At 41.7% G+C, this 21,782-nt stretch overlaps 2 pseudogenes; one reads left to right on the top strand and one right to left on the bottom strand.

Moving 5' to 3' along the window:
- Ralgds-ps1 (ral guanine nucleotide dissociation stimulator, pseudogene 1) overlaps window positions 1-15,157 on the top strand; it is a 110,188-nt pseudogene extending 95,031 nt beyond the window's left edge.
- A 2,867-nt stretch (window positions 15,158-18,024) lies between these two features.
- LOC134482317 (non-POU domain-containing octamer-binding protein-like) overlaps window positions 18,025-21,782 on the bottom strand; it is a 44,977-nt pseudogene continuing 41,219 nt past the window's right edge.

Here is a 21,782-nt window from a genome sequence, read left to right as displayed (position 1 = left end):
CATTGATAAAAATTAAGGGAGGAAGGAGAGGACAGATGTGGTATGGGGGAGTTATAGGGGGTGTTACCAGGAAGTAGGATATCAGTTGATATGTAAACAAGTGAAATTATTAGCAATATATATGTGTTTATATTGAAAAAAGATAAGTTCTATGTTTTCATTAAAAAAGAGTTGACTAGTGAACACTTGATGCAGTTTGGAAAGAACATGATCAATAGAACAAAATGGCAACCAACAGATTGGGAAAATTTCTTTAACAATCCTACATTTGATAGAGAACTAATTCTAATATATACAAAAAACTGAAGAAAGCAGACTCCAGAGAATGAAATAAAAATATTAAAAATGGGGTACAGAGTTCAACAAAGAATTCTCAACAGAAGAATCCCTGATGTCTGAGAAGCAACTAGAAATGTGCACCCAACTAAGGAATAGAAGGTGCTGACCCCCTCTGGTTGAATTAGGGAAAAGCTGAAGGAAGCTAAGGAGGAAGTGAACCCTGTATGAGTTCTAGGAGTCTCAATTAACCTGGACCCATAGATCTCTTAGAGAGTGGATCACCAACCAGACAGCACACAGCAGCTGAGATGAGGCCTCCAACACTTGTATGGCAGAGGACTCCTGGGTCTGAGTTAATTTACAGAAGATACAGTTAACCCTCAGGAGACTGGGGACCCCAGGAAGTTTAGAGGTACCATAGGGTGGGAAGGGTGGGAAACTCCTTGTGGAGACAGGAGGGGGGCAGAAGAGGGGTACAGAGAGGAGGTATGGCATGAGAAAGTCACAGTGGTTGGACCTGAGAAGAATAAAGTATGGAGTGTAAAAATGAATGAATGAATGAATGAATAAATAAATAAATAAATAAATAAATAAATAAATAAATAAATAAATAAAATGTTCAACATCCTTAATCCTCAGGGAAAGACAAAAGGAAACAACCCTGAGATTCCAGCTAACACCTCACACGTCAGGATGGCTAAGATTAAAAAATTAGGTGACAGCAAATGCTAGGAAGGATGTGGAGAATTAGGAATACTCCTCCATTCTTGGTGAAACTGAAAGCTGTTACGGCCAATTTGGAAAATTCTTCAGCAGTTTCTCAAAACTTGGACACAGTGCTAAGTGACAACCGAGCCTTACCATTCCTGGGAATACACCTAACGGATTATCGAACCTACGACAAGGATACATGCTGCACTATGTTCTTTTTTTTTTTTAACTTTAGTATTTCTTATTTACATTTCGAGTATTATTCCCTTTCCTGGTTTCCAGGCAAACATCCCCCTAATTCCTCCCCCTCCCCTTCTTTATGGGTGTTCCCTTCCCCATCCTCCCCCGTTGCTGCCCTCCCCCCAACAATCTGTTCACTGGGGGTTCAGTCTTAGCAGGACCCAGGGCTTCTCCTTCCACTGGTGATCTTACTAGGATATTCATTGCTACCTATGAGGTCAGAGTCCAGGGTCAGTCCATGTATAGTCTTTAGGTAGTGGCTTAGTCCCTGGAAGCTCTGGTTGCTTGGCATTGTTGTTCATAAGGGGTCTCGAGCTCCTTCAAGCTCTTCCAGTTCTTTCTCTGATTCCTTCAACAGGGGACCTATTCTCAGTTCAGTGGTTGGCTTCTGGCATTCGCCTCTGTATTTGCTCTATTCTGGCTGTGTCGCTCAGGAGTGATCTACATCCGGCTCCGGTCGGCCTGCACTTCTTTGCTTCATCCATCTTGTCTAATTGGGTGGCTGTATATGTGTGGGCCACATGTGGGGCAGACTCTGAATGGGTGTTCCTTCTGTCTCTGTTTTAATCTTTGCCTCTCTATTCCCTCCCAAGGGTATTCTTGTTCGCCTTTTAAAGAAAGAGTGAAGCATTCACATTTTGATCATCCGTCTTGAGTTTCATTTGTTCTAGGCATCTAGGGTAATTCAATCATTTGGGCTAATAGCCACTTATCAATGAGTGCATACCATGTATGTCTTTCTGTGAATGGGTTAGCTCACTCAGGATGATATTTTCCAGTTCCAACCATTTGCCTACGAATTTCATAAAGCCGTTGTTTTTGATAGCAGAGTAATATTCCATTGTGTAGATGTACCACATTTTCTGTATCCATTCCTCTGTTGAAGGGCATCTGGGTTCTTTCCAGTTTCTGGCTATTATAAATAAGGCTGCGATGAACATAGTGGAGCACGTGTCTCTTTTATATGTTGAGGCATACACATTCTCTGTGTCCTCTCATGAGTCTGGGTAAGGTTTATCTATCTTGTTGATTTTCTCAAAGAACCAACTTTTGGTTCTGTTGATTCTTTCTATGGTCCTTTTTGTTTCTACCTGGATAATTTCAGCTCTGAGTTTGATTATTTCCTGCCTTCTACTCCTCCTGGATGTATTTGCTTTTTTTTGTTCTTTAGCTTTTGGGTGTGCTGTCAAGCTGCTGACATATGCTCTCTCCTGTTTCTTTCTGCAGGCACTCAGAGCTATGAGTTTTCCTCTTAGCACAGCTTTCATTATGTCCCATAAGTTTGGGTATGTTGTACCTTCATTTTCATTAAATTCTAAGAAGTCTTTAATTTCTTTATTTCTTCCTTGACCAGGTTATCATTGAGTAGAGCATTGTTCAATTTCCACGTGTATGTGGGCATTCTTCCCTTATTGTTATTGAAGACCAGCTTCAGGCCGTGGTTGTCTGATAGCACGCATGGGATTATTTCTATCTTTCTGTACCTGTTGAGGCCCGTTTTTTTGACCAATTATATGGTCAATTTTGGAGAAAGTACCATGAGGAGCTGAGAAGAAGGTATATCCTTTTGCTTTAGGATAGAATGTTCTATAAATATCTGTTAAGTCCATTTGGCTCATGACTTCTCTTAGTCTGTCTACGTCTTTGTTTAATTTCTGTTTCCATGATCTGTCCATTGATAAGAGTGGGGTGTTGAAATCTCCTACTACTATTGTGTGAGGTGCAATGTGTGTTTTGAGCTTTAGTAAGGTTTCTTTTACGTATGTAGGTGCCCTTGTATTTGGGGCATAGATATTTAGGATTGAGAGTTCATCTTGGTGGATTTTTCCTTTGATGAATATGAAGTGTCCTTCCTTATCTTTTTTGATGACTTTTAGTTGAAAATTGATTTTATTTGATATTAGAATGGCTACTCCAGCTTGCTTCTTCTGACCATTTGCTTGGAAAGTTGTTTTCCAGCCTTTCACTCTGAGGTAGTGTCTGTCTTTGTCTCTGAGGTGTGTTTCCTGTAGGCAGCAGAATGCAGGGTCCTCGTTGCCTACCCAGTTTGTTAATCTATGTCTTTTTATTGGGGAGTTGAGGCCATTGATGTTGAGAGGTATTAAGGAATAGTGATTATTGCTTCCTGTTATATTCATATTTGGATATGATGTTATGTTTGTGTGCTTTTCTTTGTTTTGTTGCCAAGACGATTAGTTTCTTGCTTCTTCTAGGGTATAGCTTGCCTCCTTATGTTGGGCTTTACCCTTTATTATCCTTTGTAGTGCTGGATTTGTAGAAAGATATTGTGTAAATTTGGTTTTGTCATGGAATATCTTGGTTTCTCCATCTATGTTAATTGATAGTTTTGCAGGATACAGTAACTTGGGCTGGTATTTGTGTTCTCTTAGGGTCTGTATGACATCAGTCCAGGATCTTCTGGCTTTCATAGTTTCTGGCGAAAAGTCTGGTGTGATTCTTACAGGTCTGCCTTTATATTTTACTTGACCTTTTTCCCTTACTGCTTTTAGTATTCTTTCTTTATTTTGTGCGTTTGGTGTTTTGACTATTATGTGACGGGAGGAGTTTCTTTTCTGGTCCAATCTATTTGGAGTTCTGTAGGCTTCTTGTATGCTTATGGGTATCTCTTTCTTTAGGTTAGGGAAGTTTTCTTCTATGATTTTGTTGAAGATATTTACTGGTCCTTTGAGCTGGGAGTCTTCACTCTCTTCTATACCTATTATCCTTAGGTTTGATCTTCTCATTGAGTCCTGGATTTCCTGTATGTTTTGGACCAGTAGCTTTTTCCGCTTTACATTATCTTTGACAGTTGAGTCGATGATTTCTATGGAATCTTCTGCTCCTGAAATTCTCTCTTCCATCTCTTGTATTCTGTTGGTGAAGCTCGTATCTACAACTCCTTGTCTCTTCTTTTGGTTTCCTATATTCAGGGTTGTTTCCATGTGTTCTTTCTTGATTGCTTCTATTTCCATTTTTAATTCCTTCAACTGTTTGATTGTTTTTTCCTGGAATTCTTTCAGGGATTTTTGTGACTCCTCTCTATGGGCTTCTACTTGGTTATTTATGTTTTCCTGGAATTCTTTCAGGGATTTTTGTGATTCCTCTCTGTAGGCTTCTACTTGTTCTCTAAGGGAATTCTTCACGTCTTTCTTGAAGTCCTCTAGCATCATGATCAAATATGATTTTGAAACTAGATCTTGCTTTTCTGGTGTGTATGGATATTCTGTGTTTGCTTTGGTGGGAGAATTGGGCTCCGATGATGCCATGTAGTCTTGGTTTCTGTTGCTCGGGTTCCTGTGCTTGCCTCTCGCCATCAGATTATCTCTAGTGTTACTTTGTTCTGCTATTTCTGACAGTGTCTAGACTGTCCTATAAGCCTGTGTGTCAGGAGTGCTGTAGACCTGTTTTCCTGTTTTCTTTTAGCCAGAAAAGGGGGACAGAGTGTTCTGCTTTTGGTCGTGTAGTTTTTCCTATCTACAGGTCTTCAGCTATTCCTGTGGGCCTGTGTCTTGAGTTCACCAGGCAGGTCACTTGCAGCAGAAAAGTTGGTCTTACCTGTGGTCCCGAGGGTCAAGTTTGCTCGTGGGGTGTTGCTTATGAGCTCTCTGCGGCGGCAGCAACCAGGAAGATCTGCACCGCCCTTTCCGGGAGCTTCAGTGCACCAGGGTTCCAGATGGCGTTTGGTGTTTTCCTCTGGAATCAGTAATGTGCTGCACTATGTTCTTATCAACATTACTTATAGTAACCAGAAGCTTGAAATCACCAGATGCCCTTCCACAGAACAATGTATACAGAAATGAAATGATTTTTAATAATATTCTGATATACTCAGAGATTGATCCTACCCTCTATTGTCATCAGAAAAGCTTCACTTAGTAAATGATGAAAACCAATGCAAAGACACACACGCCAACATTAGGTAGAACTTGGAAAAGGATGTCAAAAAGTTGCAAGAATTTTTGTAGGAGCTGGGGTTAAAGGACAACAAAAGAAAAAAGATGCAGCCAAATTGAGCCCATACAATACTAGGAATGAACTGTCCACCAGATAGCCTGCATGGAGAAGGGACCTAGAAGCCTACATTTGACTGCCTTAGGCCCTGTGCACCTTGCACCTCTAGTATAGGGTCATCTTCATGTGAAGTCTTAACAGTGGGATCAGGGTTGTCTCTGCCACTGATGCCTGTGCATGGGAGCCTCTCCCCTCACTGCATTGCATGTTGTAGCCTTAATAGAAGAGGAAGTGCCCTGGCTTAATGCAAACTGAGAAGCCATGACTGCTAAATATACATGGGAAGCCTGCCTTATTCCTGAAATAGGGAAGGAGGAATTGGTACAAATGATGTGGATAGTGCTAGTGGAGAGAGAAAGAGAGAGAGAGAAGTTAGAGAGGGAGGGATGGATACAGATAGGAAAGGAGGGAGGGAAACAGGGAAGAAGGTAGGGAGGGGCAGAATGAGGAAGGGAGGTCAGGAGGCAGGGAAGGACTGACACACAGAGAGAAACAGAGACAGACAGGAACACAGAGAGACAGAGTAAGATGTAGAGAAACACAAACAGAGACACACAGCAACGGACAGATTCACACAGAAACAGAGAGGGAGAACAAAATAAATATTCAACAACAAAAAGTAAAGGGTTGTCTCTATGAATGTTATTTTAAGGATCTTTAAGATGTTTCCCTCCAATCCTTAGGGTTGGTCAGTTTCAAAAGAGACTATATTGGTGACTGGGCTTTTACTTTGGCATAAACTTTTTCTGATCTGAAGGAATTCAAGGCTCCCAACTAAACATAGTAAAAGCAATATACAGAAAACCAACAGCCCACATCACACTAAATGGAGAGAAACTTGCAGCAACCCAAATGTAATCAGGGATGAAACAAGGCTGCTCGCTCTCAGCCTACCTATTCAATATATCTATTGAAGTCCTAGCCCAACCAATTAGGCAACAAAAGTATGTCAAAGAATTACAAATTGGAAAGGAAGAAGTCAAAACACCACTATTTGCAAATCGTATAATGGTGTATTTATGGGACCCACAAATTGCACCAGAGTACTCCTACAACTGATAAACCACTCCAGCAAAGGACTTGGATATAAAATTCACTCAAATCAGTACACTTTATCTACTCTATGATAAACAGGATGAAAAATAAATTGGGAACACGACACCCTTTGAAATAGCCACAATACTAAAAATTACCTTGGTGTGACTCTAACAATGAAAATGAAAGAGGTGTATGACAAGATCATCAAGTCTTTGAAGATCTCAGAGATGGAAAGGTCTCCCATGCTCATGGATTGGCAGGATTAATGTAGAAAAGTAGCCATCTTGCCCAAAGCCATCTATAGATACAATGCAATCCCCATGAAATTCCAAATCAACTCTTCATAGAATTATTAAGAGACATTCACAAATTCATTTGGAAAAAAAGAAACTTAGGATAGCAACAATTCTTCTCAACAAAGAGAGAACTTCTGGGGAAATCTCAATCCCTGATCGACAGCTATACTACAGAAAAACCATAATAATACTGCAAGGTATTGGTACAGAGACCGGCATGTACATCAATGGAATAGAATTCGAGACCCAGAAATGAACCCACACACCTATGGTCTCTTTCAAAAAGGACCTAAAACTATCCAATATAAAAAAGACAACATCTTCAACATATGGTGCTAGTTCTACTGGAAGTCCCCATGGAGAAGGATGGAAATTGACCAATTCTTTTCTCCTTATACAGACCTCTAGTCCACTGGATCAAAGAACTTCACATGAAGCTATAAACATGAAAACAAATAGAAGAGAAAGTAGGGAAGAGCCTTGATACAGGGGAAAGTTTCCTGAACAGAACACCAATGGCTCATGCTTTAAGATCAAGGATCAACCAATGGATCCTCATAAAATTGCCAAATCATGTAAGAGAAAGGACATGATCAGTAGGTCAAAATGGCAACCAACAGATTAGGGAAAGTTCTTTACCAATCTGATAGAGGGCTAATATCTAATATATTCAAAGAACTCAAAAAATTAGACTCTAGTGAATCAAATAATCCTATTAAAAATGGAGTAGAGAGGTAAACAAAAAGTTCTCAACTAGGGATTCCCAAATGGCTGAGACGCACCAAAGAACATGTGCACACAACTAAAGAACAGAAGGTGGTGACCCCTCTGGTTGAATTAGGGAAAAGTATGAGGAAGTTAAGGAGGAAGTCAACCCTGTAGGAGGACTAGCAGTCTCAATTAACCTGGACCCCTGAAATCCCTTAGACAGTGAATCGCCAAACAGGCAGAACACACCAGCTTATATGAGACCTCCAACACTTGTATAGCAGAGGACTCCCAGGTCTGGGTTCATTTATAGAAGATACATGAAACCCCTCAGGCGACTGGAGGCCCCAGGAAGTTAAAGGTTCCTGTGGTCTGGGTAGGGTAGGCACATCCTTGTGAAGTCAGTTCAGGGGCAAACCAGGGGAGCAGGGTCAATATATTACAGGCAGAACCCTCAGGAGTTGGACCTAAACAGAATAAAATATAGAGTATATAAATGAATGAATAATGCATGAATGAATGAATAAAATAATTAATTAAAAAAGAGAACTAACATCCTTAGTCATCAAGGAATCAGAAAACAAAACTACCCTGAGATACTAGTTTACACATCACTGTCAGAATGGCTAAGATCAAAAACTCAGGTGATAGCAGAAGCTGGAAAGGATGCAGAGAAAGAGGAATACTTCTCCTCTGTTGGTGAAAATGAAAGCTGGTGCAACTATTCTGAAAATTACTTGGAAACTCTCCAAAAGATTAGACATAGTACTAACTGTGGACCTAGCCTTATTATTGCTGGGCATACACCCAAAAGATTCTCCAAGATATAACAAGAACACAGGCTGCACTATGTTTATATCAGCCTTATTTATAATAGCCAGAACCTGGAAAGATCCAGAAGTCCTTCAACAGAGGAATGGATACAGAAAATGTGATATGTTTACACACAGGAGTACTTTTGAACTATTAAAATCAAATGACAACATGAATTCTTAGGCATATGGGTGGAACTAGTAAATACCAACAGTAGCAACATAACCCAGTCACAAAAGAACACACATGGTATCCACTCCATGAAAATAGTATTTTAACCACAAAGCTTGGAATACCTGAGAAAAAATTCACATATTCTATGAAGCTCAAGAAGAAGGAAGATCAAATGTGAATGCTACTTTCCTTCTTTGAAGGGAGAACAGAATACTCAGAAAGAAACAAAAAATGGAGCTTGGACTGAAGAAAAGGACAACCTCCAGTTACTGCCCCACCTGGGGATCCATCCCATATACATCCACCATATCCAATCACTTTTCCTGATGCCAAGAAGTGCTTTATGACCGAAGACAGATATGGGTGATTCTTGAGATGCTTTGCTGGAGCCCTACTGATATAAATGTAACCTTTGTATTGAATAAGGGGACGTGAATAGAGAAGTTAGAGAAAAGATTGAAGGAGCAGAAGGGGTTTGCAGCACCATAAGAAGAACAATATAAATGAAAGAGATCTCACCAGAGCTGCTAAGGAACAAACCAACAATCAATCAGTACACATGGAAGGACCCAGGAATCCCGCCACACAGGTAGCAGAGGATAGCATTGTTCAACCTCAATAGGAGGAAAAGTCCTTGGTCCTGTGAATACTCGATTCCCCAAAGTAGGATAATGCCAAGGTATTATGGGTGGAGTGGGTGGGATGGAGTGGGGGCATCTTCATAGTGTCTGGGGGATGGGTAGGAGATAAGGAGAATGGGGTAAGGCAATAACTTTTGAAATCTAAAAACATAAAATATACAAGAAAAATAAAATTTATTAAAACAGAAAAAAACATAGCAAAAAAGAAGATATTCTTCAGGACTTGAACTAGTTCAGGCTTAAGAGCAGCAGGAAGATGGGGGCGTTGAGCAGTTAAGAATGGAGAAAAGCTTTATAATCCTTTGTGTTAATCTACCAAGATTTATGGAGGTCAAGACAACGAAGAAGAAGCCAGTCATCCTGGAACTCCACAATTTTGAGCTGCTCCACACTTTGGCTGCTGTACTGAACTCTATGCCTTACAGTCAATGTATTCAACTCTTAATCTCGCAGGGTCAGTGGTAATATTTAGTCTTCCACTGCTTTTCTATCACAATTATATGTATAAATTTTAGAGCAGTGGTGCCTCTACCTGGTTCATGCCTGTACTGCTATAAAGAAGCTATGGGAGTTTGTGGCTTTCTCTTGGTGACATGATCAGCTGCCTAGATGCCTGCTATATGATCCTCCTCTCCAGTAATCCTTTTCTATAAAGGCTTTTCATGTCTACAAACACAAACACACACATGCATGCACACATAAACACACAAACACACACACACAAACACACACATACACACATAAACACATACAAAATAGACACATGCATACACATCCACAAATGCACGTCTGTTAGTATGTAAGCACTCCCATGTTGTTTCATGCCTTCCCAGGCACCTAATATATGTAAGAATGGACATGGACATGCCCTCCTCACATGTAATATGAACAACTAGAAAGCACATGCATGAGCACATACCAGAGATCCTGAAGAACTTTTGGGTATTGGAACCAAAGAAACTACAAAAAGATCCCAAAGAAGAGCAAAGGAGCAATGAACGCAACTCTATTTCATATGCAGGGAAACAAGTTAATAATTTAATATAACACTGCTCACCATTGTGGAGTAGCAGGGAAGTCTGAGCTCATGCACGTGATGTGGATCCCTCTGCTCACTGGCTTGATAAACCATGACACAGACACTTTGTTTGAAGGAGGGAGATGGCCAGGGAATGAAGAGTGAATGACTTTGGAGCAAAACCACTGGTAAGAGTAGAAAAATCTAGAGGAAGAGATGGGATAGAAGGGAGTGAGGAGATGAGGGAGTAGAGAAGTGATGGCTGCCACACACCACAGGGTGGGGACAGAAAAAGGGTGGTGATGGTTGCTCAAGTTTCATTCAGTTGTTGTGCTAAGGACCAGAACTAAATGCTACTAAGGAAAGAGAAAGTTTTCTTGACAGATCACAGTCCAACACTGGAGAGAATCAGATCAAGGACTCAAGCAGGAGTTAAAAGAAGAAGCAATGGAGGCTGAATCCCCTCTGAAAGAGTGCTAGGGGGCCAGCTTCCATCGTGTAAGCCCTTGGATGTTCCTAGGTCAGAGGATCACCAAGGGTTGTAAAGCTTCTGGCTTAAGCCATAAAATGATCTTCATGGTGGAACTGTCTCTGGGAAAGACAATTCCTATGCAGGCACACTGATATTGTGGGGCTGCTGGCTGTCACAGGCATGTATGTTATTTCTCATTCCACACAGAATGCATACAAGGTCATGTAAATGCAAAGAAACATGCCTAGGGTATGTTTATGGTAGATTGGGAAAATTAGGGCAGAAATTATGAGTCTGCCAATTCAGTTCAACAGTAGACACTCAACTTGCAAAACTGAGCTACTGCCTATTTTGAGATATCTCTGGAAACAGTGGAGTGGGAAACAGATGTGTACCTGTGTGAATACTTACACCTAGGAAATAGGAGGGGACATGGGGGCCTTTAAGGAAAGTACTGATGAAGAAGTGACAGAAATGGAACCACCCTTTTCAAAATAACCTAAGAATACAGAACCTTGGTAACCAGGCAACCCACTGGTTACAGCAAGGCCTGCAGGCTCACTTGTTAGAGACAGTATGCCTTGTTAGAGGGCAGGATGTTCTCTTGCTGTCTTCGGACTACTCGAGGCTCAGGCCTCAAGTAAGACAACAACAGGGGCGATGATGGTGTCTGGCGGCACAGGCTTCAGTCTTGCCTTAAAAACCTGTGGCCTTTTACCAAAAGCAATCTACAGATTCAATGCAATCCCCATCAAAATACCAATCCAATTCTTCAAAGAGTTAGACAGAACAATTTGCAAATTCATCTGGAATACCAAAAACCCAGGATAGCTAAAGCTATCCTCAACAATGAAAGGACTTCAGGGGGAATCACTATCCCTGAACTCAAGCAGTATTACAGAGCAATAGTGATAAAAACTGCATGGTATTGGTACAGAGACAGACAGATAGACCAATGGAATAGAATTGAAGACCCAGAAATGAACCCACACACATATGGTCACTTGATTTTTGACAAAGGAGCCAAAACCATCCAATGGAAAAAAGATAGCATTTTCAGCAAATGGTGCTGGTTCAACTGGAGGTCAACATGTAGAAGAATGCAGATCGATCCATGCTTATCACCCTGTACAAAGCTTAAGTCCAAGTGGATCAAGGACCTCCACATCAAAGCAGACACACTCAAACTAATAGAAGAAAAACTAGGGAAGCATCTGGAACACATGGGCACTGGAAAAAATTTCCTGAACAAAACACCAATGGCTTACGCTCTAAGATCAAGAATCAACAAATGGGATCTCATAAAACTGCAAAGCTTCTGTAAGGCAAAGGACACTGTGGTTAGGACAAAAGGGCAACCAACAGATTGGGAAAAGATCTTTACCAATCCTACAACAGATAGAGGCCTTATATCCAAAATATACAAAGAACTCAAGAAGTTAGACCACAGGGAAACAAATAACCCTATTAAAAAATGGGGCTCAGAGCTAAACAAAGAATTCACAGCTGAGGAATGCCGAATGGCGGAGAAACACCTAAAGAAATGTTCAACATATTTAGTCATAAGGGAAATGCAAATCAAAACAACCCTGAGATTTCACCTCACACCAGTGAGAATGGCTAAGATCAAAAACTCAGGGGACAACAGATGCTGGCGAGGATGTGGAGAAAGAGGAACACTCCTCCATTGTTGGTGGGATTGCAAACTGGTACAACCATTCTGGAAATCAGTCTGGAGGATCCTCAGAAAATTGGACATTGAACTGCCTGAGGATCCAGCTATACCTCTCTTGGGCATATACCCAAAAGATGCCCCAACATATAAAAAAGACACGTGCTCCACTATGTTCATTGCAGCCTTATTTATAATAGCTAGAAGCTGGAAAGAACCCTGATGCCCTTCAACAGAGGAATGGATACAGAAAATGTGGTACATCTACACAATGGAATATTACTCAGCTATCAAAAACAACGACTTTATGAAATTCGTAGGCAAATGGCTGGAACTGGAAAATATCATCCTGAGTGAGCTAACCCAAACACAGAAAGACATACATGGTATGCACTCACTGATAAGTGGCTATTAGCCCAAATGCTTGAATTACCCTAAATGCCTAGAACAAATGAAACTCAAGACAGATGATCAAAATGTGAATGGTTCACTCCTTCTTTAAAAGGGGAACAAGAATACCCTTGGCAGGGAAGAGAGAGGCAAAGATTAAAACAGAGACTGAAGGAACACCCATTCAGAGTCTGCCCCACATGTGGCCCATGCATATACAGCCATCCAATTAGACAAGATGGATGAAGCAAAGAAGTGCAGACCGACAGGAGCCGGATGTAGATCGCTCCTGAGAGACACAGCCAGAATACAGCAAATACAGAGGCGAATACCAGCAGCAAACCACTGAACTGAGGATAGGACCCCCGTTGAAGGAATCAGAGGAAGAACTGGAAGAGCTTGAAGGGGCTCGAGACCCCATATGTACAACAATGCCAAGCAACCAGAGCTTCCAGGGACTAAGCCACTACCTAGAGACTGTACATGGACTGACCCTGGACTCTGACCTCATAGGTAGCAATGAATATCCTAGTAAGAGCACCAGTGGAAGGGGAAGCCCTGGGTCCTGCTAAGACTGAACCCCCAGTGAACTAGACTGTTGGGGGGAGGGGGACAATGGGGGGAGGGTGGGGAGGGGAACACCGATAAGAAAGGGGAGGGGGGAGGGGGATGTTTGCCCGGAAACTGGGAAAGGGAATAACACTCGAAATGTATATAAGAAATACTCAAGTTAATAATAATAATAAAAAAAAACCTGTGGCTATTTTTCCAATGGGGAAATAATTTGACCAAAGCCAGCCAAGGAACGACGCACACAGACCTGGTAACTGCTCTGTTTTCTCTTGGTGTTTGGCATAGAAATAGGGAAGTTTCTAAGGGAAACTTGAAATGAGGAGAACCAATCAGATTTTGCACCTTTGTGCCAGTTTGACCCCTCCACTTTGATCTCTTTTCAGGATGAGAAGCTTTCTGCTCCAAAGGACCTGATGGAGACCAGGACTGAGTCCTACATCAGGGCACAGACTGTGGTTGAGCAGATGAACATGCTGGCACCTTCTCTGCATGAAGGGGACCCCTTGATTGTCCTAGCTTTTCTGCCTACATACTGAAGCTTTGCAACACCCCTTCAGGTATTGGACCTGCTGTTTGTGAGGTGAGTGCCCATGTCTAAGCCCATAGTTCTTAGAGCTTCCAGTTGGTTTCAGGAATTTCCCTCCATTCTCAGTCTTTCTGTATGTATGTGTCTCTCTCTTTGTGTGTCTCTTTCTTTCTCTCCCTCTCTCTCTTTATATTATCACTCTGTCTGTCTTGATCCCTGTCTCTGTTTCTGTCTCCCTTCATTTCTCTCTCTCACTCACTTTTTTTCTCTCTCTCTCACTCTCACTGTCTCTGTTGGTGGGCATGTGTGTGTATATGTGTGTAACTTGCTGATACTTCTCAGAGCTACCTGTTGGTCCATGAATTTCACTCCCTTCCTCAGTGTCTCTCTGTGTCTCTTTCTGTCTCTCTCTTTCTCTGTCTCTGTCTGTATCTCTATCTCTATCACTATCTTTCTGTGTCTCTGTATCGGTCTGTTTTTGTTTCTCGCTCGCGGCTTTTTTCTCTCCTCTCTTGCTTTCTGTCTCTCTGTCTTTCTGTCTTTCTGTCTTTCTGTCTTTCTGTCTCTCACTCTCTCTCTCTGTCTCTCTCTCTCTCTGTGTTTGTGTGTGTATGTTTTTGTGTGTATGTTTGTGTGTGTTTGTGTCTTGCTGATACTTCTCAGAGCTAACTGTTGGTCTAAGAATTTCCCTCCTTTCCTCAGTGTCTCTCTGTCTCTATCTATATCTCTATCTATGTCTCTCTCTCTGTTTCTCTGTCTCTGTCTCTGTCTCTATCTGCTTATTGTCTACATAATTCTCAGAACCCATTATCATGTATTAAGCAATTCCTTCTCCCAAGCTTGATCCAATTGATTGGGCTGTCCAGATCTGGGAACCTAAAGGGGATGTAACAAAACCCTCTACTTTGAAAAAGCATTTTATCTTACAACCAATATTTCTAAGGTCCTTGTGAATACAATTCTCTCCTATATAAAGGAGGTTCTAGAAATTTTAGAGTACCTAGTAGAGATGTGTACAAAGTAGAGAAGCCCATGAAGGATAATCCAGGAAACCATGTGACCAAGGAGATGTCTTGATAGAGATGCCTGTGTTCAACTTTTGCACAGATACATTGAAAGAAACTATTGTGTACAGGTGAAGTACTAAATCTGAGAGCAGACAGAACTGCAAGTATTAGGTGAGGGGCAAGGGACTTTAGAGGTGACCTCCTCTCTGGTGTTCTCTAGGTACGCATACTTCAGCCCTTATTCTAAAGAGGATGAACAAGTAAAGAACACCCTCTATAGCTTCTTGGAAACATGGATGGACAAGAACCCTGAGGACTTTTGTGACCCATCAGACCTGTTTCCTCTGAAATACCTGAAGGACTACTTGAGTATGTACATGCCCCACTGTGATCTTAGTGTCTGTGTCAAGAGGCTGCTGACACAGTTGGAAGAAGAACATGCCAAGAATTCCCAGACCAAAGATGAGGAAGACTCAGATCTGGGGAGACACACATCCTCAGAACCACAGATTGAATGGGTTTAAACCAACAGGGAAAAGCGACAATCTGGAGCCTGAACCAACTTGTGCACCAGAGCTGGAGGGCAGAACATCCTTTAGAAGTTTCTGTGACACATGAGACTTTGCAGCCAGATGTGTCAGCAGCTGGGGAGACAGCACACATGATAGCAGCTGTGGAACCTGTGCTCAGTATGTCTGTAGAAATAATGTATCTTTCAGTCATCTCCTGCTTGCTACAGTGGGTCTACCTATTTAGAAAATGGCTGTCACCTGTGCTCTTCAATTGGAGTCTCTCCTATAGCTGAGCTGCTGCACCTTCACCTCATGATCAGCTGCTGATTTCAATCCAGCAGCAGTTCCAACCCCACAGCCAGCCTTCCCCTCCCCTGAGAAAGAGCCCTTTTACTCCCTCTGATATTTCAATGTTGTGTTTATTTTAAGTATCGGTTTTAATAAACGTTAGTATTTGGTTTCCATTGTCTAAAATGCTATCTAATAATGAGAGAAAATGTCTGCCAATTATGACTATTCTATTTGATCTATTATTTTAAGTTCATTCAAAGTTGCTTAAGGAACAAAAATAATTTAAAAGAGGAAAACATAAGTGTTTAAAACAATTAAGTGACATGCTTAAAGTATAGATGTAAATGTATGGAATATACTTTTTCTCAAGAGGTATACACATCACTGCTAAATCACATGTAATAATGTTCAACATTGGCTTTCAGTAAACTTCATGTAAACTTGTGGAGTGGTACCACTTTCCTCCAGTGGAAACAATTCACGTCACATTGAAATGACTACATTTTATGCCCAGATATTCCAAGGTTTCTTGAAAATGGGAATCATAGAACCATGGCTCCTTCCTAGCACACGTGTAGAAAGCCTTAACTACGTTCAAGGACACTTTACCAGGTCTTCTAATTTACAAACGCAACCAAATTGACTTTGTTACTCCCATGACGTATAAACACACCAAAGAATTAAAATCAGAAAGCCAAATTGGGCTAATGACCTGCTGTAGATGAAGGGATTCATTGTACTGTATGCCTTGCTACAGCATAGGCAAGGTTCAAAGTTACTGTGCTAAGTCAAGAAGCCAAAGACAAGTCTAGAATTAGGCAAGGATATTGGAAATGAATAGACCTATGAAATCAGAGAGATGAAAGTTGACTTCCCATGATATTTTGGAATGAGAAATCGTTTTGAATGAGTAGGAAGTTGCTCTTCAAATGTAGAAAACATTTTCTAAAAGGGCACAATACATTTTGATTGTATGTACTCCTCACCACCTCCCATCTACTCGTCTCATGACTTTATCACCAGACTCCTTTCTGGTATAAATTAATTAATTAAAGAAACTTTTACTTATTTATTTATGATAGTAATTGATGATTTAATATTCCAATTTTTATTCACCCTCTACATCCAATTAATGTGGATCATGTAGGAATAGGAATGTGGTCACTGCCATATTGCATGAATATATTCAGTGTAACACTGGTGATTTCCTCAAACCAAAATCATCCTCCCTCCCCCAAAGAGAGCAACTGCAATCAGCAACTCAGGGAGGGCGAGGATGTCAGAAACCCCTTCTCCATGGCAAAGAAGAGGCATAAAATCCCTCACGACCAATAACACAGAAGCCATATTATATATACATACATATATATATATATATGCACAAAGCACATTCAGAGTAAATGACAAAATATATCAATATATAATTAATAAAGAAATATAAAAAGTAATTTTCAAAAATTTCTAGTAGAACATTATGAAACCAGGAGCCTCCTTCATAGATTTAAATGGGTTCATTTTCTGTTGGCCATTAGCTGATGAACATGAGGACTGCACCTAAGAGGAGTTTGTTTCCTTAGAGACTCCCTTAGAAGAAATGAAACTTCAAATTGCAAGGTGTTTTCAAGTGGAGATAATCCTGGGTTAAGGATGGGTGCATGAGGCCACTTCTCCAATTTAGGACTGAGTGTTCCAAGGTGTCTCCCTCTGCATGAGGTCTGGCTATGGGTCTCAGGATGTCTTGTGATCTGCTTCAGGAGGAAGCTTCTCTGACAATGATTGAGGAAGGCACTCATGTATGAGTATAACAGATCATTAGGAGTCACGTTTTTAACTCTCTCATTTGTAGAACAGTCCTATTTAGGTTTTGCCCAGGTCTCTGAACTATCTAATTGTAGGTTCTTGGTCAGCAAGGAAGTGTGAGTTATAGGGTCCATCTCAGGGAGTGAGTATTAAATCGAGTCAGATATCTGTCGGTTACTCCCACAGCATTTGTGTCACAGTAGTCCATGCACATCTCACAGACCCGACACTGTTGTAAGTCAAAGGTTCTGTAGTACGGTTAGCATTTATGTTTTTCTTGGAAACATGCCGACTTTCTAGGGCAGACAATACCTGAAAGCCAAGGACTCTCACCTTTGGCTTTCTCCCATCTCAGACTGCACTTTCCACTCCTGGAGCATCCGCTGTCTCAGTGTGAGCTACTGTGATGAGCACAGTCAACTCTCCATGTTTTGCCTCATCCAGTGGACATGCCCAAAGGCTGGGGGGACATGGACCAAAAATGCATATCTAAACAGAATTCTCAACAGAATAGTTTCCCTTAAAGAAATGCACTAAGAGAAATGTTCACCATCCTCAGCTCATCAGGGAAATGCAAATAAAATGACTCTGAGATTCCATCTTTCCTTTCTGATTGGCTACAGGAGAAAACACAAGTGATGTCATGTTAGCAAGGATGCAGAAAAGGGGACACGTTTCCATTTCTTTTTTTTTTTTTATTAACTTGAGTATTTCTTATATACATTTCGAGTGTTATTCCCTTTCCCGGTATCCGGGCAAACATCCCCCTCCCCCCTCCCCTTCCTTATGGGTGTTCCCCTCCCAACCCTCCCCCCATTGCCGCCCTCCCCCCATAGACTAGTTCACTGGGGGTTCAGTCTTAGCAGGACCCAGGGCTTCCCCTTCCACTGGTGCTCTTACTAGGATATTCATTGCTACCTATGAGGTCAGAGTCCAGGGTCAGTCCATATATAGTATTTAGGTAGTGGCTTAGTCCCTGGAAGCTTTGGTTGCTTGGCATTGTTGTACATATGGGGTCTCGAGCCCCTTCAAGCTCTTCCAGTTCTTTCTCTGATTCCTTCAACGGGGGACCTATTCTCAGTTCAGTGGTTTGCTGCTGGCATTCGCCTCTGTATTTGCTGTATTCTGGCTGTGTCTCTCAGGAGCGATCTACATCCGGCTCCTGTCGGTCTGCACTTCTTTGCTTCATCCATCTTGTCTAATTGGGTGAAGTGCAAACTTGTACAGCCACTTTGAAAGAGACATGTTGGTTTCTCATAAGGACAAACATGTTATAAGGTCACTTGATAAACTATAACCATACAAAACTTCCTGGTCATGGAAACAACCTAATGACCTTCAACAGAAGAAAGGATAAAGAAAGTGTTTTACATTTGCACAGTGGAGTATTATACAGCTGTTAAAATCAACGCCTTGTTCTATTCAGGCAAATGGTGGAACAAGAAGACAAACAGGATATGAACTCACTTATAAGTAGAAATTACTTTTTTAAGGATTTAAATGTATTTTAATAAGGTGATGCTTCATCACTGCTCCATTTCTCAGAAAAAAATTCAAATTGAAGGTATCAGGAACAAACCATTGTACACCAATAAAAATGCACAGCGTAAGTACCTAATATAGGCCAGACTAAGAGCTACTGTCGGACTTTCAACACACAGCAACTCTGTCCCAGGGTTGCTAGGCCTATCAAGAAAAGCTGTGAACAACAACAGCAGAGACACAAAAGTGTAGTCCTTACCCAAGAAGATGAAGGCAAGTTAACACAAATTTTTTTAAGATATACTAAACTCAAACTCTCAGGAGAAAATGTCTTCCTTAGTACAAGAAGGGGTCATATTGAGATACAACAGATCCATATGTATCCTGTACCCTCTGTGGACATTTGTCTGAATTTTCCCCTGGGAGTGCATGGAGGAATTGGGCTGGGCCATCGGGTCATTGGAGGATGTTTAGGTTTTATGATAGGTAAGGCAGTGTCTCTGGGGTTGAGGGGAATAAAGAGGAAAAATGAACGTGCGTGTGTGTTTGTGAGTGTGTGTGTGTGTGTGAGAGAGAGAGAGAGAGTGAGAGACAGAGAGACAGAGAGACAGAGAAAGACACACACACAGAAAGAGAGAGAGAGAGAGAGAGAGAGAGAGAGAGAGAGAGAGAGAATGATCAAGATTAATGGAGCTCTGAGTCCATATACAATAGTTCTCCAGGCCTTCAACAGTCAATATACTTCAGGAATACACCACACAGACTTGATAACGAACTATACCACAGACTTTGATTTTGTTAAATACCACCCCTCCCTTGCCCCTTTCAAGCATACTAATATAAGCAGGGAAGACCTATCTATTGGGAAGAATCCCTAACACTTTTCCAGGGTAGAATTCTGGCTAGTCCAAAAAAGGGCCCCTCTTTTAAGGGCTGCAAGAAACTAGACATGCAACTTTATCTAATATCGGCAGCATTTATTTGGAGCAAATTCAACTCGTAGAGCTGGACAGCTGAATGTAGCAGGAGTTCCACGAACTGCTCCAATTCCTTCCATTTTAGCAGCTTGGCCAAATCATTCAATTGTTGGTGGGGTCAATCTAAGGGTTCCTTCCTTCTGGCATCATAGTGGCACGTTCTGGAGGCACTGGAGCGCCAGGTGGCACAGGAGGAGGGGGCATGGAGCCTCTCTTGTTTACACCCATAGCACCTCCCATAGCCATTGGGCCCATCCTTATCTCTTGTTATCTTTGATCAGGGAAGGTTCCCTTGTATCCTTCCTGCTCCTGTCACATCATTTCTTCCTGTTTCTGCATCTCATTCCTCTACCTGCCTCAGTTCTAACTGCTTTCATTTCTGAACCTCTTGGTTATGCAGCTCCTCCATTTTTCAAAGCTCTTATTGATGTCTCATCAACTCCTTCCTCATTAGCGTAACCTGGTGCCCATGCTGTGTTGCCTCCATCTCCATCTCCAGCCTCGCACAAGCCTCCTTGATCTTCCGGTCCACTTGCTCCTGCTGTTGCTTCTCCATCTCAGTGAGTGCCTTCCAGTGCACACCATACTCATACTCACAGGACCCAGGCTGTGCGAATCTGGGTGACTGTTCTCTCTCCTTGTGAAATTGCGTCTTATTTATAATCAGCTTCTCTGGAAGTCTCTCTTCATTATCTAACCAGTCCATAGGCTCTACAGTGACAGGCTGAGGAAATGTGGTTAGCAAGAATGAGCCTTCACTGCATCTGCTCAGAGCTTTCTGAGTAGCTGGCTTCAATGAGAACTCAAAATGCCTTTCTCTCAGGGCCTTCTTCAGTCATTTACAATGAATACAGCCCTCTCCACCTGGCCAAACCCAGAGAAAGGTTCTTTCAGCAGTTCACTGGACACAATCTGAGGAAGGCTGTGGGCTGTAAGGATTGCACTATGACAAGGAAAGAGCGCTTGCAGTTGCTTTGCACAGAGTGGAGTATTGTCCAGCTCCACTTTGGCAATTTCCATTAGGGTTCCTGATTCCAAGAGAATAAAGTAAAAGCCTTTTTCCTCATGAGTGAAAACTTCTGCTTTTCCATATTTCTCAAAAAGCTTCCTCATTTCTTCCTCAGTAATGTCAGGAGGAAGATTGCCCACAAAGAGATGGCTATATTGGTAAAGGTCTTCTCACTCCTAAAATTCTTCAAGTCAATAGTCAAGCCTTCATTCTGGCTGCTGGAATGCTGTCCATTTGCAGGTATTCGTGGAGGTGGCTGCTGCTGCTGCTGCTCCTGCTGCTTCTGGTGGTGGTGGTGATGTTGATGGTGCTTCCTTGAAGTATAATTCTGCTTCTCCAACTTACCGGTTTTATTGCATTCATTTTCCACCCTTGACTTATATTTGAACACATCAAAGTGTCTGTCCCCAGTCCTAACCCTGATTCTTCTGCCCTCAGTTCAGAGTAAGGGTGCTGCTACACAGCCACCACCACTCCAAGAAAAGAGGGGAACTACTTTTAAAGAAAAGAATAACCATGTTACAATCCACAGACCCAGAGAAGCTAAGTAACAAGGAGTGCCCAAGATGCAGACACATGCTTCTCACTGTGAAGTGGAAATAGAATAGACACATTGGGTGTATTGGGGTAGGGTGCAGTTAGGGGAGTGGTCTAAAGGAAGGTTGGGGATGGGAAAAGGAGGAATCAGATGGGGAAGACAATGGAAGAGAGTCCTGGGAGAATAAGTTAGAATTGGGGGGGTAGTCTCTGGGATAAGATCTATGAGGGTGACCCCAGCTTAGATTCCTAGTAGTTTGGGATATTGAGTCCTCTGTAACTATAAAGACTTACAGCGGACAGATTAGAAAATCAGCCCTGATGCAAAACATTTCACCTATATTTTGTACAGCGTACAAGATGTTCTGTAGTAAAGGTGACACAGAAATTGTGAAAGTGTCTATCCAATGCCTTGACACATTTGAGACCCATGCTATGAGTGTGTCCAGCCCTTGCAAAGCCTAGAGTACCAAGAACCACAGGCTGGAAATACCAGAGGAACAGATGGGCACAGAGACATGGTAGAAAAATGAATAGAAAAATGCCAATGAAATGATTTCTAATAATATTCTGCTATACTCAGAGATTAGTCCTACCCCAATTGT

The sequence above is a fragment of the Rattus norvegicus genome, chromosome 16 (genome assembly GCF_036323735.1).
Source record: "Rattus norvegicus strain BN/NHsdMcwi chromosome 16, GRCr8, whole genome shotgun sequence".
Lineage (NCBI taxonomy): Eukaryota > Metazoa > Chordata > Mammalia > Rodentia > Muridae > Rattus > Rattus norvegicus.
The sequence above is the reverse complement of the archived record's forward strand: the minus strand, read 5'-3'. Positions and strand labels throughout refer to the sequence as shown.